This window comes from Rhinatrema bivittatum, chromosome 3 (genome assembly GCF_901001135.1).
Source record: "Rhinatrema bivittatum chromosome 3, aRhiBiv1.1, whole genome shotgun sequence".
In the NCBI taxonomy this organism is placed as follows: Eukaryota; Metazoa; Chordata; class Amphibia; order Gymnophiona; family Rhinatrematidae; genus Rhinatrema; species Rhinatrema bivittatum.
Window position 1 is genome coordinate 393,693,662 of NC_042617.1, and position 18,171 is coordinate 393,711,832.

Genomic DNA, 18,171 nt, shown 5'->3' on the forward strand with positions numbered 1-18,171 from the left:
TACATTATAACTGAATAATTAAACATTGGAAGAGCTGCTAAGAATAACTAACAAAGCAAAACGATAATGGGTTTGCTCTACTCTTACTAATCATGAATGAGTTTAACTGATTCTGTAACTTGAATGAGCTGGAAGAATAAATCCCCTGGTTATGGGGAAAACATTATGGATTTCGGACATATCTTTAAAAATTAAATAATTAAATCCTAATGCATCTGTTAGGTTTGACTGTAATTTGCCAGAGAGCCTTTGTCCTGTTGTCGATCACTGCAAAATTAACAAAGTATAACATCAGATGCATTTGATTGGCCAAGGATTGCTGCATCATTCCATACCAATCCCCAAATAGTGCTTACATTTCTAACATATCTAAAAACCAAACCAAAGGTATTTATAAGTGATGGATGCAATTCTTTTGAAAAAAATTGAAATCCCTTTTGATATGAATCTAAATCACCTTTGATCTAGGTTTGTTTTTTTTTCCTGAAAATAATAAGCTGAAGGGGTAGACTGTTAAAAATTCAATCTGATTTTTTTCTGCTTTATGGCTTATTGGCTTTCACTTAAAGCTTGAGGAAATGTCCTCTTCTAATTATTTAGTGGTATTTTATCCTATACCAGCAGTTTTGAGCATATCCAATCTAATCTCCCCTACCATTGAGAACAGCCCACAATGGGGAAGGTCAAGCTGAGTAGAAACCTGTGCACTGGGAGGGATATGGGGTTAAAGGGGGCAGGGTGATAAAATAACAGTGAGAACAAGCAGTGAAGACTAAAGGTCAGAGTTAAGAATGAGACATATAATTGCAATACCTTTACCCAAAAAAAGGCAAAATTGTAAGTATTTGTGGGAGAAATATATGTAGGCCTCAATATTAAACCTAAACATTTAGGAAAGTTAGTTGGATAAGTCATATCTGGCTAACTTACATAGGATATACAGCAGCATAATTATGATGCTAAACGTCTCTGGAGAAATCATCACTTAGCCGGATAAGTCATATTTTTCTACTTCAAATCACATAGATGTTCAAATACAGTCAGGGGCTGACCAATGGCGCCAGTAGCCCCTGTGACATAGTATGGGCAAAGGCTATCGGCGCCATTTTGATTCCTGGCACGAGTGCAGGAGATCGCTCCCGGACCCCCGCTGGACCCCCAGGGACTTTTGGCCAGCTTAGGGGTCCTCCTGACCCCCCCAAGGCTTGCCAATAATCCCTGGGGGTCCAGCGGGGGTCCGGGAGCAATTTCATTGTTGGCTGCCAGGAATCAAAATGGCGCTGATAGCCTTTGCCCATACCATGTCACAGGGGCTACCGGCGCCATTGGTCAGCCCCTGTCACATGGTATGAGCACAAGATGGCGCCGATGGCCATGTGACAGGGGCTGAACAATGGCGCCGGTAGCCCCTGTGACATAGTAGTTCAGAGGCTATTCGGCACCATTTTGAGCACGGCTTGCAGTGACACACCGGGCACGGAGGGACAAATGGAACCCGGGACCCCGCTGGACCCCAGGGATGTTAGTAAGTCTTGGGAAGGGATCGGGATGGTGGGGGGGGGGGGGGGTTTGTATGTAATGTATTAAAATGAATTTAAATGCTTGGGGTGGGTTTTTTTTTAGCTTCGTTTTCCCGCTTCATTTTTTGGGCCGGTTTCGGGTTTCCTCGTTTCGTTTTTCAAAAAAACTAAACGATAAAACCCGAATTTTACCACGAAGTATCCGAGTCAAAAAACGACCCGGTAGAAAAAAATGAAGCACATCTCTCTGTATCCTCCCTACTTCACTCATCCTCAACTCCTCTTTGCCTTATTCCCTTAAACCTCTATCCCTACTGCCTGAGATCCATTCTTCATTTATGTACTTTAAGCTTCCCACTGTCCCCATTTCCAGACCCCCCTTCCTCTCCTTCCTCCCCAGCACAAATCATTAATATCCCATTTTCTTTAATGAAGAACCAAATAAATTAACTAGATGCAGAAATTTCAGAAAATGGATATTTTATAAAGTTAAAACAAAATTACATTATAATTAAAAATATATGCAAAAGTATGCAAATTAGTTACATAATTGATGCACGTTTTTGAAAAGTATGCCACAGAATTTGCTTTTGCCATAGAATCTTGAAAATCTGCTGCACATAATCAGGGGCTCTGGGTATGCCTCTTCTTAAGCATAATAGCATCCTTGAGTCTCTGGCCACCACTTTATCATATTATTTTTCTGCCTTGCGATCATTAAGAATGATCACTTCAAGGTACTTCTTTTCCTTGTCAGTGAACATTAGTATCCTCCTCCATCATAAACTGGCTCATTGGATTTGTGCACCACAAATGCATTGTACTTGCTTTATTTTTTCGCACTGAATCTTAACTGACAAATACTTGACCACTCTTCAAGTTATCTTAGATCACTTCTCATTTATTCCCTCAAAGATGCCCACACTAATGCAAATTTTAGTGTGATCTGCAAAGAGTCAAATTGTCAATTTTTGGCCAGCCGTGGGAAGGCCCACAACTAACTGCACTCACCTGGACGCCACCAAGACTCGCAGGACACCATCAACGCTGCCCCTATGGCACCGCCATTGCTCCTGATCTGGTGCTATCTAGGCATGTGTGCGCGACTGTTTGAGCATGATATAGACCCCATATCAGGAACAGCAGCAGTAGCGCTCCTTTATGATGTCAGCGCAGCTGGAAATTTAAACTCCAGCCACGCTTCCAGCTATTGTCTTAGCAACAGGTTCTCGTGCTCCTAGCGGTACGTGTTGCTCCTTGTGTTTCTGTTGTCCTGCTCTAGCCTTGTTTCCTGTTGCTCTTGCCTTTCCTTGTCTTGAAATTTGTTACAGATCTTGACCATTCTCTCGCCTGCCACCTGGATCTGATCTCTGCTACTGACCTTGATCATTCTCTTGCCTGCTAACTAGACCTGACCTCTGCTATGGACCCTGACTATGCTTTGCTTGATGCCAGTTCTGACCTTAATCCATTTCTGGATTCACTCTTTGACCACCCTCAGGACTCTCCTAAGTCCTGCTGGCCCCCAGAACCCAAGAGCTCAATCTGCGAGGAACAGGGCTGGTGTATAAGAAGCTCCAGCTTGTCCCAGACCAGGGCCTGGTAGGTTCACCTACTAGGCTGCATCAACAACGCCACAGCACAAAAGATTTCGATCATCACACAGATCTTTCCTTTTAACTGCTCAAGAATATCAGTCACAAATATATTGAAGGTCAGCCCAGTGGCTCAAGTGAAAAGTGATGGGCATTGCTATGTGCAAAGTCCCTGTTTTCGATTCCTGGTCAGGTATTTGGCTCCCTGGGTTGGCTGGGGCAGAAGATGCTTCTGAAGCAGTATTCACAGCATCAGGGAGAAGTGTGTGTGTGTGGTGGGGAGGGGTCATGGTCACTGCTTAAGGATTGACAGATAGTGCTCAGATTTAGGGTCTATGATTGCAGAGCTGCAGAAGGAGTCCTGTGCACGGGTCCCAGCTGAGGACATTCATTGCAATGATGGTGGAGAGGATCTAAAATATGGGAAAAAGTCTCTGGGTAGTTGCAAATGAAGGATCATGGCACCAAATCCTAACCCCGGTTCCAATTGAGCTGGAAGTAAAAAACGACTAGATCAACAACAAAAAAACCCCAACAAAACCCAAAGATACTGAACAGAACCAGCCCCAAGACTGAACCCAGAGGCATTCCACTAATCATCTTTCTTTCCTCTGAGTGAACTCGATTAATTATTTCCCTCTGTTGTATCTCACTTATCCAGTTTCTAATCCAGTCATTTACATTTGGGGCTACCCCAAGGTTGCTCAGTTTATTTGTGAGCATCCTACATGGGACTGTATCAAAACTGTCGCTGAAATGCAAGTATACCACATCCAACACATCTCATTCTTCTAATCTTTTTGGCACTCAAACAGATTGAGCAATTTGTTTGAGACAATCTCCCTCTTAAAAAAAATCATACTGCCTTGGGTCCTGATGATTTTTTTCATTATGACAACTTCTTCAAGATGGTTTTATGCCAGAGCCAGAAAACTTCCAGGGTCCATAGAGAGAGGATTAATCAACAGAAAAAAAAAAAAAAAAGAGATGATTAGCACAGGTTGTTGGTGTCCAATTCTGGTGGCTATAGCATTGAAAGGATAAAAACAGAGTGGCGGCAGTTCAGAGAAACAGTTCCAAAATTGTGCACAGTATGCAGCAAAAGCTCTAGGAGATGAGACTTAAGGGCTTAAAAATGTTTATACCCTAGAACAGACGGGATGGGGGGGAGGGTGTGTGTGTGGAGATATGATAGAGACATTCAAATAATAACTCAAAGATATAAATAATGCACAAGAAGCAAACCTTTTCAGTTCTAGCACAAGAGGTGACATTATGAAAGCTCAAGAGTAACATTGAAAATATTTCTTCATGGAACTGGTGGAAGTAAAAACAAACAGTAGTGAGATTTATAAAGCTGTGATAGGTCTGTAAAGCACATTAAACAGCATATATCATGCGATAAACTCTGTATATCGTGCGATATCGCCCTGTAGCAGCAATATCATGCAATGTTTGGGCCTGGAACCTGCCCCATTACAATGAGCTGCTTTGCATGGCATTCGCATGCATGAATTTAGCAGATCCATGCAAAGCAGCTCAAGCATATGTAAATAATGTAAATAATTTAATGTGGCTGACTTAGAAATTTTTCAGCCATGTTATTTAATCTACCCCTTTGCTGGAAATGCAATTCTACCGCAGAAGGACTGAGACCCTAATGCATGTCCTGATGCTCTTGTGATAGAATTAAAGGGCCAAGTGGACCAATATGACTCAGTCCCACAAGGTTAAAAAAAAAGTCACCCCTACCACATGGAAAACGGCGCCATGTGGTAGGGGCAAAGTCCAGACAGTGCCATTTTGGAAAATAGTGCTGACTGGGCCCTGGGCTAGGGGGTGCTCTGGGCTCTCCTACCGGCAACCAATTATTATTTTAAAGGTAAGGGAATGTTGGGGGGAGGGGGGGGGGGTCCAGTGGGTCTGGGATGGGGACCACTAGCCCACCAGGTAATTTTTGGGGAGTTAGGGGGGCTACCAGCCTATACCTTATATGGAAAAGGAGGGTCAGGGCTAGGGAGCAGCTATTGGAGATGGGGAGAACTAATGGACCCAGGGGGCAGTCTGCTTGATTGGGGAGGGGCGGGTCATCACTGTGCTGCATATTTTTTCTGTTGTTAACCTTTTTTTGCAGGGCCGCATTGAATGGTGGCCCTGGGGTGGGAGGGGGAGGGGGGGTGGGGGTGGGGAAGGGGTGGTGATGGTTAGTAAGATCCCTGGTGGCATTTTTTTTTTTAACCTTGTGAGGGAAATCATATTGGGCTGCATGGCCTTTTAAAGTGATGGTTGCCATCGCGCATTTACAAGTCCCCGGCGCTTTCTTTTGTCATGCAGACTTTTTCAACAAGACAAAAGAATGCGATGATACAGCTACAATATTTTGTCAGGGAGGAGCCAAATCTCATGGGACTCTTCGCAATATTGGGTACCTCTTATGATAAAATATCATGGCTTTGAGAATCTAGGTCTTAGCTGGAGAAGCGGCAATTTTCAGCCTTATCTCAGCTAAGCCCTAGATTCATCAAAATGTTTTAAATATAGTGGAAATAGCACCCCCGATTAAAAAAAAAAAAAAAAGGGGGGGGACATGGTTAAGCTAATTTCCCTGCTCCCGCATAGGTAATTTCTGTAACACGCGATACATTTATCATGCCCGCGCTATTTTTCGCATCGCACGCTGTTTACTCCACCCCAGGAGGATTTCCAGTCGAAAAGGATTTTATCGCTACCTAGCTGCAATCAAGCTAGTAGAGAGTACATTGTACAAATCAGCTCCTTTTTTTTAGCTTTCATTGCTCCAAATGACAGAAAATCTTCACTGATTTCAACTTTGCTGTTCGTACTGCTGACTGTGTATGTAAAACTGCCCCCCAAAACCTACCCCACCCCCCAAACCTCACCCCAAGTTATAAGTGCCCAGTCTTACAGTGGTATAAACAGTAAACTTACATATTGGTCTCTCTCTCCCTCCCCCTCTCCCTCTCCCCTGCCCGAACCGCTATTTGTGATAAAATCCTTTTTGGTTGATGACGCACAGCTAACACAGGCACAGCATACAGAAAAAAGGTGTAGTTATTTACTGCATTAAAACCCCCATTGCTGTGCGTTTCCCTATCGCATTTGATGTTAGGAACTGCTCATTACTATTAACTCTGCCCAAACTCCTCCCACTTGCATAGCAAATGTCACATTTGCATTCTAACGCGCATTGTGCTAATTACCATGTGCGTTATGGCATTATCGCATGCATTAAGGCCCTAACATAAAATGATAAATGACCCTATAAGTTAGCCAGATAAGTTAGACCTGCCATTAAAGTCGAAATTTAGCCGGATAGACTTATCTAGCTAACTGGAAGTTATCTGAGGATATTCAGTGACATGGTCACAACCTCTGGCTAAATTTCCTAGCCAACTAGCTTTTGAATATCTACCTCTATGTTAGTAAATTATTCGTAAATTTTGAATTTACTACTTGAAGAAGCAACAGTAAATTTTGAAATACCCTTCTTTTGAATCGTACATATGTAAATGCTGGCATTAAATAGTTTTTAAAGTATATACAATTGATAGTACTCTAACAGAGTGGGTGATCAGTAACAGATAGGTTTTTATTAGCTACAATTTTTTTTTAATTTTGCATTCATCATTAAATGACTGTGAATCCTTGAAGAGTTACAATTTATAGGATAGCTTGAGAACACATTGTGCTTAATATACAGTCAGGTCAATAGAGGGAGCTACTGCCCTGCTAACCAAATTGCTAGCTGTGTTGTCTTCAATATAAATTACTGTGCATTGAGGTGAGACAAGAAGGCGCACTGTTCAGCTAAGCTCTGGCACTGAAATAATGAAGACTGTGCTCAAACCAACATCAAGAATTCTCTTTGACCAAAAAATAATAAAACAAACCAAAAAATTTTTTTTTCTAATGCAGCAATTTTATAACAGCCATTGTTTGCATGATCATATACTTCTGGTCTCGAGTTCAGATCAGGTAAGGAGGCGTAAAGAAAAGAGATGAGTTTGAGTGTTGGACAGAATGGAGATGCATGCAATATGCCCCTATTTCCTGACTGATTTTAAACACAGTCTAAGGCATATTAAACTATATTTATTTTGTCAACATTATAGTTGTTGCACTGTAATTTCTAACAAAATAAATGAAATTAACATGCTTTCTGATAATACAATACTTTGTGATTCATAATTTTAAAATAAAAAAAATGAGATAAGAAATAAAATATTTGGATGAAGTAAAAAAATCCCAAAACAAAACAAAACATTTTGACATGTCCATTTAACTTTAGAAACAGGCATATTTTTGTGCTTCATCCCTGCATAGTATAAGAGTAAAGTACAGCTATGATGTGTCTAACGCAGACTCATGTTTTAAAAATAAATAAAGCAGAAAGCTTTGGGATGATAGTTAAGACTCAAAAATGGATAGGCTTTCTCTCAGTGATCTGAACCTATAGATTCCATCAAGTGAGGAAGGCAGATACTATATCAGCTTATACAGCTCACCAGTCTCCCCCATCCTCATTAGAATTTCCATGAACATTGCCCTTCTCGAGGACATGTACAATAATTAGTTTATAATTCATCATAGTTGTGGCCCTAAAAGATGAAATAATTATCTCTGCTATAAGATGGGAATGCTTAATTACTGCTTATTTTAGTGGGACTGACCAAGTGAGGTTCCAAATTTGAATGACAGACTCCAACTATCAATAATAAAGATCAATTAGTAATGATTATCATGCAAGACAATATGTGCTATATTTTAAAGACATGTGGTTGATTTAACCCTGGAGGATTTGGCCTCCAAGAGGTGAGTAGTAACCAATTATTATGTTTTTTTGAATATTTACTGTCATAAAAGGGAATATTCAGCTGCTATTTGTTGGGAACATCAACTCTAAATTTTCCCATCTTCTCTGTTTCAAATGTACTGCTTGTGATTGGATAAGGGGTTGAGCTGCTATCATAAGACTCATTTTTTCTCTCTCTCTCTGCCTGTTTTCTGTTTTCATTTCACTTCTGCTCTGCCCAGCAACTGTGCTGCAGCTACTAAAGAGAACAGGCATTTTTGTTTTGCATAGATGTTTGTTTTTCCTCAAATAAATGCTAAACTACCTTTTGAAATTTAAGTATTAATTAATGGCATGAGCATTCTTTCTTCTGTACTACTTACACTGAAAATAAAGGATGAACTGCAGCCTCCAACATTATGGGCCCAGACACCCAGTGAGTAGGGTTTTTTTTTGCACTGAATGAGGTCTTAAACACAGAGGGCTGGATTTTAAAAGCTCTACGTGCTTAAATCCAGTGTATTTACAAGCATTGGGCCTATTTTATAAAGTCCCGGTGACACGCGTAAAGCCCCGGGACGTGTTTAAGTCCCGGGGCTTTACTAAAGGGGCGGGGTGGTCTGGGTTGGGGTGGGGGCAGGGCCAGAGGCCTCTGACACAGTGGCCATTTGCCACTGTGTCGGAGGATCGCATGCTAGCAGGCTGCCGGTGCGCGCAACCTGCGTCAGCCTCTAGACAGGCGCAAAAGGTATGATAAGAATTTGGGGGGGGGGTTAGAGTAGGGCTGGGAGGGAAGGTTAGGGGAAGAAGTGGGAAGCTTAGGTTAGGGGGAATGGAAGCTTCCTCACAGGCCGCTCTGATTTCGGAGCGGCTTGTGAGGGAACGGGAGAAAGCAGCGTGGCTCAGCGCGGGCTCACACGCACAAGATGCACAATTGTGCATCCCCTTGCACGTGATGATCCCAATTTTATAACATGTGCGTGCCTGCGTGCACATGTTATAAAATCGGGTGTACATGTGTGAGCGCTGGGTAGCTCGTGCACATGCTTGCCCGCGCGCAGGTCTTAAAATCTACCTCTATACTCTATATGTGTTTATCCACGCCAGAAAGTTCCATAAAAATAATATTTTCTTTTTGCAATATAGCTCGAACTAACGTGGAAGACCTTGTGATATTAGAAGATTTAAAATCCTACCCTGCATGGTCAGCTAAGATGTGATCCTTCTTCAACAAAATGGACATCATAGATGCATTGGAACAAGATTGCTTGGCTAAGAGAGATGCAAATCAGCAGTGGGAAAAGAATGAAGCCAAGCTTAAAGCAGAAATCATCCTGCATCCAAGTGATGACATCTTAAAGCTAATAGCAAATCTGCCTACAGGGAAAGAGATATGTCAAAAACTTAAGGAGATATTTGGACAGGTATCTAGGGTTTCCATATGTATAATTTACAAAGACTGCTAAGCACAAAGCTAACAGAAGGGGGAACCTGACTACAAATATGTCATAGTTCATATCAATACAAAGGACTCTTAAAAACAATGATGTCAATTTGCCATTTGTGCTCATAAAGGAGTTTAAACTCCACTCACTGCCTGACAGCTATGAAAACCTTATAGGACTACTTAGACTGCAGCCTGAAATGTCACTGAAATAGGCAATAGCACAGCTTGAAACATGCAGGCAATTACAAGAACGTAAATGTTCAAAAAAGGCTCATAATGTCTTTTAAAGCAGAAACAAGAGATGTGGTATGTTATTTGTGCAAGGAGAAAGGTCATGTAAAAAGGCATTGCAAATTAATAAAGACAATTGTAACCCTTTTTTAGGAGTAGCAACACCCTTCAGGGCACATAACTTATATATATATCTTTGGAGCTGCTCCAGCTAGGAATTTCCATCCCACACTTGATTCTCAATCCCTGGGTGGGGGGGATTCTTTTTATGGGGGTAAGCTCTCACTTGTGGCCCAGATAATGTTGTCTCCCTGTGTGATTCCTGTAGGTACTTCTCATGAGGTGAGAGGCTACAATGAATAGACAGGACCAAGCTGTGGGTATTAAATAAAAGTTTACTGATTGGAAATCATAAAATCAAAGTCCATTGTTCAGATGTGTGAATTTACATCTGAATGAGGGTACATGACTTTCCTCGGTAGGTAGGTATCCTTTAATCAGACATTTGAGTAGAGTCCATGGTGATTTTTAATGTACTAACTCTCCCAGCAACTGTCCGGGAATCCTAGTGGATGGGACCCCACCTTTATTGCAAAAATCCTGCTTTAGTTCATCTTTTTTTCAGACACCCAACCCATCTTGGTCCCTTGGTTTTTTTTGTTCATCTTGGTCCCTTAGATTTGTTTGTTCTTCCATCCTTTGATTATGGATATTTCTGGGGGATTTATCTTGGGGAAAAGTATGTGGGTTCAGGCTAGATCTCAGCACTGTAATCCCAGTGAGCAATAGGGCTCCAAATGCCTCTCCACACTGAAGTCCAAAAAAATACTTCAAAAGCTAAACTGGATACATATTCTGCCTTCAGTGTCTCTCACAGCACTGGTGCTGTTCACCTAGGGTTTAGAGTAGGCTCACAGGTCTTTGGTCCCCTATAGAGATCATCAGGTTTAAAAATCTATCTCTCTGCAAATGAATGGAAGAAGGACTCTGGCAGGGAGTGCACAATGAGGTAACACTTCTAACTGAAACTCCATCTGGGTAAAGCTAGAGGCTATTTCAGAGTATAAAACTTGGGCATCTTTACCCGTCCAATACTTTCTCAAACTGATCCCAATATGACTTAAAATGATTGGGCTAAATAGTGTTCAGGCATCCAATCCAGGCCCTCCAGGTGGGAGGGGCTCTGGAAAATGGAATGGCTGTTTCTAAAATGTGTTCTATAAAGGTACAGTAACATCTGATGGACAGACCGGGAGGGTCTGCCACACAATGTTAAAACTGCTTCTACTAGCAGGAAAACAAAATCCTTTGAAGGGAAGAAGGGGGAGGGGAAGCCTCCAAACCACAGTAAGGCAGGAACACAGATCAAAGAGAAAATGTCATTAATGATGTTATCAGATAAATACTTTAAAGATAGCAAACAACCCAAATGAAGATAGCAAGCAAAAAAACTATCTGAATTCTGAGGTCTCTAACCAATTTTTGTTCAATGAAAGCGTATTTAGGTGTTTCAACAAATGCTTCAAAGCAGAGGTTTGCCTGGCAGATGTGAGATTTATTGAAGCACATTGAAAAGGAAAAATCCACAAAAGATGCTTGACTGAGGGAGAATAAATTAGAACGATTGAGTTTATGGATGCTTATTGAATCACTGAACTGGATAGAAATTATCTAAGAGGATGATATTCAGTAGTATTTAGCCAGATAATTTCTAAGTAGCGGTGGCTGAATATCTGGCCCCACTGAACAGCCACCACTTAGCCAGATAACTAGATATCCTGCTAAATAATTAGCAGGCTAAGTGGCTGATGGAGTGAGGGCATTCTGGAGAAAAGCTGGTTTAGCCAGAAAAGTTATCTGGCTAACTCAAATTCAGTTTGGTTGAGCCATAGGGCTGCCCTACAGTTAGTTGGATAAACTTATCTGGCTAACTTTAAGATAGCTAATATGTTAAGTAGTGTAGCTATATGCTGAATATATCGGCTAAGCTAGCTCAATTTCTAATTCTGAGTCTTTGTTACATGGTAGAAAAAGGCTGTGAAAACCATCTAAGGAACAATGAATTCATTGTAGAGATAAATGGGGAGATCATACTAAAAGTAATAAAAACAAATGCAAACTTGCTTGAATTGTTTCTGCCTGCATGCAGGTGCAATACAATTAAGACTTGATTACATGGAGATAGAGGGATCAATTTATGGCATAGATGCTGTGGGTATGTTAATTATGAATGCCTAAACAAGGCTAGAAGAGGGGCTCTTGTAAAAGGTTCTGACCTTTGAAACTGTAAAGGTAAAGGTATGCCCTGTGAATATTTTATGAAAGGAAAATAAAAAAAGACGCTTATTCCCTTTGCTGCAAACAAAAGATAACAAAAGAACGTTGGATCTTGTTTGTGCAAATATTATGATTCCCTAGCAGTGAAAGAAAGGGTGGCAAGAGCTATTGTCTTATTTTTGTGTTTAGTTACTCAAAGTACATTAACACTGATCTGTTGTCAAATAAAAGTGAGGTATTTGAAAAGTTTAAAATGACTGTGCCAATGATGAAAATAAATTTCAAAGAAAACTGAAGAGATTTAAAACTGACAATGGAGGGAAATTCTGCAGCAAAGAAATTGAGGAATTTCTAAGAGAAAAAGGTATAAAGCATGAAAAGACTATAAGTTACAGCCTGAAGAAAATGGACAAGCAGATAGAAAGCATCAGAGCTTGCTAAACATGACTTGGTGTCTACTGTTGGGTGCAGTTATCTGATGACTTCTGGGGTGAAGCAATCAGCATTGCCACCTATTTACAGAATCACCTACCAACCAAGAGTGCAGATAAAACACATTGGGCCTGATTTTCAAAAGCATTTATAAGCATAAAACTGGGTTGTTTGCATGTAAATGCACTTTATCCATGTAAGTGTGCTTTTGAAAATTGCTACAATATATGCCATTGAATTGTGCATTGGGTTTACTCATGTAAGTGTCTTTTTCACATGTAAATGGATTTTGAAAATTTCTATGATAGTATGTTACAATTATGCATGTATCTCCTTTGAAAATTCACCTGCCTATGAGTCGTGGAATAGCTGCAGGTCTGCAGGTCTAATTTATCTCATCTGAGAGTATTTGGCTGCAAAGCTTAAGTATATATTCCCAAAGAAAATTAATACAAACTGCAATGGAGGAGTGAACTGGAAATCATGCTGAGATATGCAGTAGAATCTGAAGGTTAGAGAATCCTGGATATCAAAACAAAGAAAGTAAAAATATGCGGTGTGGCCTATTATGATGAAAAAGAAAGGATGAACCACTAAGCCTTGAATCTGAAATAGCAAAAGCAAGCTCCACTCGCAGCACATGGCTCAACCCAGTAAGAGAACAATCAGGAGCTACTGAGCAAGAGGCTCATGATACTGATATGCAAGCAGAGGCATACACAGATGCCTGTGATAATGATCTACAAGAAGAATAATATGCAGTTGCTGATGATGTTTCTTCTCAGAGGGGAGCATGACGAAAAAAATCAGAAAGGAGATACAGCACTTAAATAACCAGAGGCAAAACTAAGGAGATCTAAAAGATCAAATAAAGGAAATCCACCAAAATGCATGTGCTGCACAATTCAAGATAAAATGTCTCACTTGACATCATGGAGAGACATTGAGAACCTGTCTCCTGCTAAGGCAGAACAATGGAGAAATGCTGCAAAAGGAGAAATAGAAGCTCTTCATAAAAATAATGTTGTGTTCCGTGGCCGGCCACGGCCGCAGCCCTCTACTTCACCCGCGGCGGTGACCCACCGCGGCAGCACCAAGAGAAGCCCCTGAATCCGTGCCCATTGCTCCGGCGTGGGTCCCCGGGATGGCTGCTGGGTGGGGAGCCGTCCCTGTTCCTCCCTCGCGGCGTCAGGCAGTCTTTCCTCCGCAGAGGAAATCCAAGATGGCTGCCACCATCTTTAGGTGCGAGGCCGTGCCTCCTCTCTAGATTTAAAGGAGCCTGGCCCCTTTAACTACTTACAACTGTTTCCTATGAGCCTGAGTAGAGGAAGTATAAAGGGAGGCTTCCTCTGCTCATTCCTTGACTTGGCAACGTCTCTTGTAGCACTGTTTGAGTCTGTTTGCTTCGGTGAGTCTTCTTGCGCTTTGGATCCTTGTTCCTGATTCCTGTCTTGTCTTGGTGTTCCTGGTTCCTGACTTCGGATTGGCTAGCAGTGATTCCTGGTGTGTGACTTCGGACTGACTAGCGGTGATTCCTGGTGTGTGACTTCTGACTGGCAAGCGGCGATCCCTTGGCGTGTGACCTCGGACTGGTAAGCAACGACCCTTTGGCACTTGACCTTGGACTTCTTCTGGACCAGTGTCTCCAAAGGCCCACCTAAGTCCCAGCGGCCCGGGTCCCTATGGGCTCCTCCTGGGGGGACCGCGGGCTTCCAGGGGTGAAGCTCCAGTTAGCCCTTGCTCTGAACTCTTGACTCCTTGACCTGACAAAGGTCCACCTAAGTCCCAGCGGCCCGGGTCCCTTTGGGCTCCTCCTGGGGAGACCGCGGGCTTCCAGTGGTGAAGACACAGTTCCTCTTCTTGACGTCACGACTCTTCATTTGCCTCCACAGTCACCACAGTCTCCAGTGCCGAGGGTCAACTGGTCACTTCTTCTGTTCTGCCTTGCCACCCGATGGGAGAACCTACGGATCCACTTCCTAAGGTATACCATCCTCCCGTCGGTCCAAGGGTTCACAAGCCTGAGCATAACAAATAAGATGTGGACCTCTGACCAAATTGCCAAGAGGCAGGCTAGCTGTAGGATGCCATTGAAGTTTTTAAAATTAAGTATTATGCAGAGGGAAATGTGCAAAGGCACAAGGCAAGATTGGCAGCTACACGCAAAAATATGGCTTTGACTTCCGTGAAACCATTGCACCAGTTATGGCGCACAGCCATAAGAATCCTGTTTAGCACATTTTACAAATGGAACATCTTGACATAATGACTGCTTTTCTGCATGGTGAGCTTAAAGAATAAAGTTATATATATCAGCAACCAGGATTTGAAGAATTAGGCAAAGAGAAACTGGTGTGAAAACTACCAAAATCTATACATGGCTTAAAGAAATCTGCTAAATTATGGGCTGACAAAGTGAGTGCAATGCTGAGAAGCAAGGGATTCAAGCAAGGAGAATGGGCCATATGGTCTTTTTCTGTGATCATGTTTCTGTCTTTCTAAGCTGACCCATGTCTTTATTCCAGACACAAAAATGGGATATGGCTGTACATTTTGTGCTATGTAGATGACCTGATTGTGTTCTATGAAAAGAATGACAACAGTTTAGAAATCATAGATTGTTTAAACAAAGAAGTGGATATAAAACTGCTAGGATAGATTACTATTTAGGGATTGAAATATCAAAGGATAAAGATGGACATCTTTATCCTTAAACCAAAGACAAAAGATCAAAGCTATTGTAGATTTTCTGCTTCTGTCTGAAGCCAACAAAACAAGTACTCCCATGGAAAGAGGCTAGCAAAAGGGAGGTGGAAATAAAAAAAGACTTTTTACTCATAATCGGTACAGGACAGCAATTGGGAAAATTCTCCATATTGCAACAGTGTCCAGACCCAACAGAGCCAATGGTGTGAGCTAGCTTAGCAGAAGAGTGACTAATCAAACTCAGGAGAGCTGGACAGCAGTAAAGAAGCTCAAAGGTACCTGAAAGGGACAATAAACTTAAAACTGAAGTTACCAGCCACTAGTTCAGACCTAATTGACTATGTGGGTGCAGACTGGGGAGGAGACAGGATGGATAGAAAGTCAACAATAAGATATTTGTTCTTTGATAAATCTGCAACTGTCATGTGATCAAGCAAGAAGCAGACAGCTTTGTGGCTTTGTCTTCCATAGAGGCAGAGTACTGTGCTGCAGAGTTATTCTTGTACTTTGGGGATCGATCAACATACACCAGTACAGATTTATGAAGACAACCAAGGATGTATCAAAACAGCAGACACAAAACAAATCAGGACAAACATGAAACTTGTGTACATAAAAATACACTACGTGAGGTATATACGTAAGAACAGATTGGTTGAATTGAAATATTGCCCCACAGAGACCTTGACGGCAGATATATTAATTAAGATTCTGTCCAGGATCATTTTTTTGGCCTTGTATGATGAATTGGTGCAGACAAAAATATTTGGCCTCATAGGTTACAAAAACTCCTGCATTTCTTCAGCGTAGTTAATAGCAGAGCCTGGAGAACAGCAAATCAGTGAAAAGCTTCAGAAAACAAATAAGTTATATGAAGTTCCTTGAAACGTTTAGGGTTTTGCGTGAGGGCAAGAAACTTGTGTAAAGAATTCCATAAAGTGGGGCCAGTGATGGAGACTAAGCGCTCGCTTGTCTCAGACAGTCGGGATATCATTGGAGAAGAAACATCACGTAAGAGTTGACTCGATAACCGGAGCATCCGGACTGGTATGTGAATCCTTAGCGTGGAGCTGATCCATGGAGAAAAAGCATTATAGAGAAGGCTGTGTATAATGATCGTGGCTTTGAATTGAATTTGCCAGCGTAGAGAATTGAGAATCGTGGAAATGTGTTCCTGGACATGTATGTCTGTGAGTAAACATGAGGCAGAATTTTGGATGATTTGGAGGGGCCCTATTGTTTTCTGAGGTAAACCAAAGTATAAAGAATTGTAATAATTAATACCAGGTAAAATTAAAGCATGAAGAACTGTACACAATGTATTGGGTTCAGGAATGGTTTAAGGTGTTGCAGCATTTTTAATTTAAAAAAATGAATTCTGAACAACAGATCTAACCTGGAATGCCATGTATAGTTTGGGGGTCAATGATTACACCTAAATCTGTTGGTACTGCTTAGGTAAAATTGACAAGTATCTTCTGCTTTTAAGCAATTCTAAAAAGTTGGTTTGAGAAAATAGGCAAGAACAGGCAGCAGCAACAGTCACTTTTGGGATTTCGCCTGTTTCTATAATTTTCAAGAAAATACACGAGTAGGCCATAAGGCTTGAATTGTGGGCAAGTATTTTTGGCTTGCTGCTCTTCAGTCATGGTGACATTAAAGCTGTGTATTCTCAATGTGTTTTCTCTGCTTTTGCCTAGAGAGGGCCAAGGTCAAAAGAATGATTTTGCATGTTTGGTAAGAGATAATAAGAGTTCTGCATAGGGAAATGAGGCAGCTATTATATTCCAAAACTTAGAGTGAGATGGGCCCAAAATGCTTCATTTGCATCTAATTTGCCTCATTCAGCTTCCAAAACAACTCTGCTTTGGTTTTGAATGGCAAAAATTTGTATTCACTGGTTTGCTTGCCTAGTTGTTCACCTTTGCCTCTTACTCAGCCTCAAAATAATAACATAGTAAATGATGCAGATAAAGACCAAAATGCCCCATCCAGTCTGCCCAGTTGAGATTTGTCCGCTTTCGGTAGATGCACATATAAATTCCCATATGGAATCCTGTATCAACTCTCCCTCCCCCACATCTTTTACATAGATTGACTCCATAGCGTCTTTCAACTCTTGGTTGCTAGAACAAATGCAGATTAGGCCAATAGTAGACAGAAAATACTGCCCTCTTGTTATTTGATGACCGGTCAAATGAATTGGTGGTCTCTCTCCAGTTCCCAGTGGACAGGCATCCACATTACCATAAAACCACCCTCATAGCTGACATGATTTGGCACCCTTTTGGCAGTCTTAGGAGAGAAGCACAGGATTTAATGGACAGGGAAACTGAATTACCCCTTAAAACAAAAAAGTGGCTCTCTCAAACCATAGCAGAATTATATGGCAAGACAGTGTGTGAGGAACTGCCAGTGCCTATGTTTATACTTCTTCTTTGGTTGCTTAGAGATCTTTGCTTTCCAGTGCTGTCAATCTAGCACTTTTTAAGAACACTAAATTCACCTAAATGCAAAAAGGAACAATTTTGTTATGTAACGTAAAGCTTTGCTGAACCTAGAGAAGTACATTCCTTATAGTATTATCAAAACTTAGACCTTGTTCTTTTTTAATTAATGATCTCTGCATTTGTCATCCTTATCTGAGCCTGAATTAGAAAACAATCGGAAACAAAAAAACTACACAAAGCTAAAATAACAGCTGTGATGTATTTTCTAAATCTACCTTTTCATTTCCCATATTTACAGTATTCATTTAAGCAGTTCTTCAATACGCTAATATCATCTACAGTTCAGTGCTTCATTCCATTATTTAAAAGCCGAATTGGAGTGTAACCCTTTCTCCTTTTCAGGCCATTGGCAAGCTTATTGCATATCCTTCTGTCTTTCAAATGACCCCTTGAAAAAAAAAGTTATTCTGTTTTAATTACGGTACCATGCGGCTGATTGAAGAACCAAGCACTTACTTTCTATGGTTGGTTAGTCTACGTGGTTTATATTTCCTCGCATTGCAAGGAAATATCTTCAAGATCTCATGATTTCTTTCTCTGCGGTTCTCAATAGTTTTCTTATCTACTATCTTGTTTCTTTGGTTTATTAAAAAAAAAAAGAAGTAGGAATATAAACTGTGTGTCACTGCACGAGGCAGGA

At 41.2% G+C, this 18,171-nt stretch overlaps 1 protein-coding gene across 5 annotated transcripts in view; it reads right to left on the bottom strand.

The window, feature by feature from the left end:
• The window catches only part of COL19A1 (collagen type XIX alpha 1 chain), a 1,176,857-nt gene that overhangs the window by 438,976 nt on the left and 719,710 nt on the right, over positions 1–18,171 (bottom strand). The window lies entirely within an intron of this gene.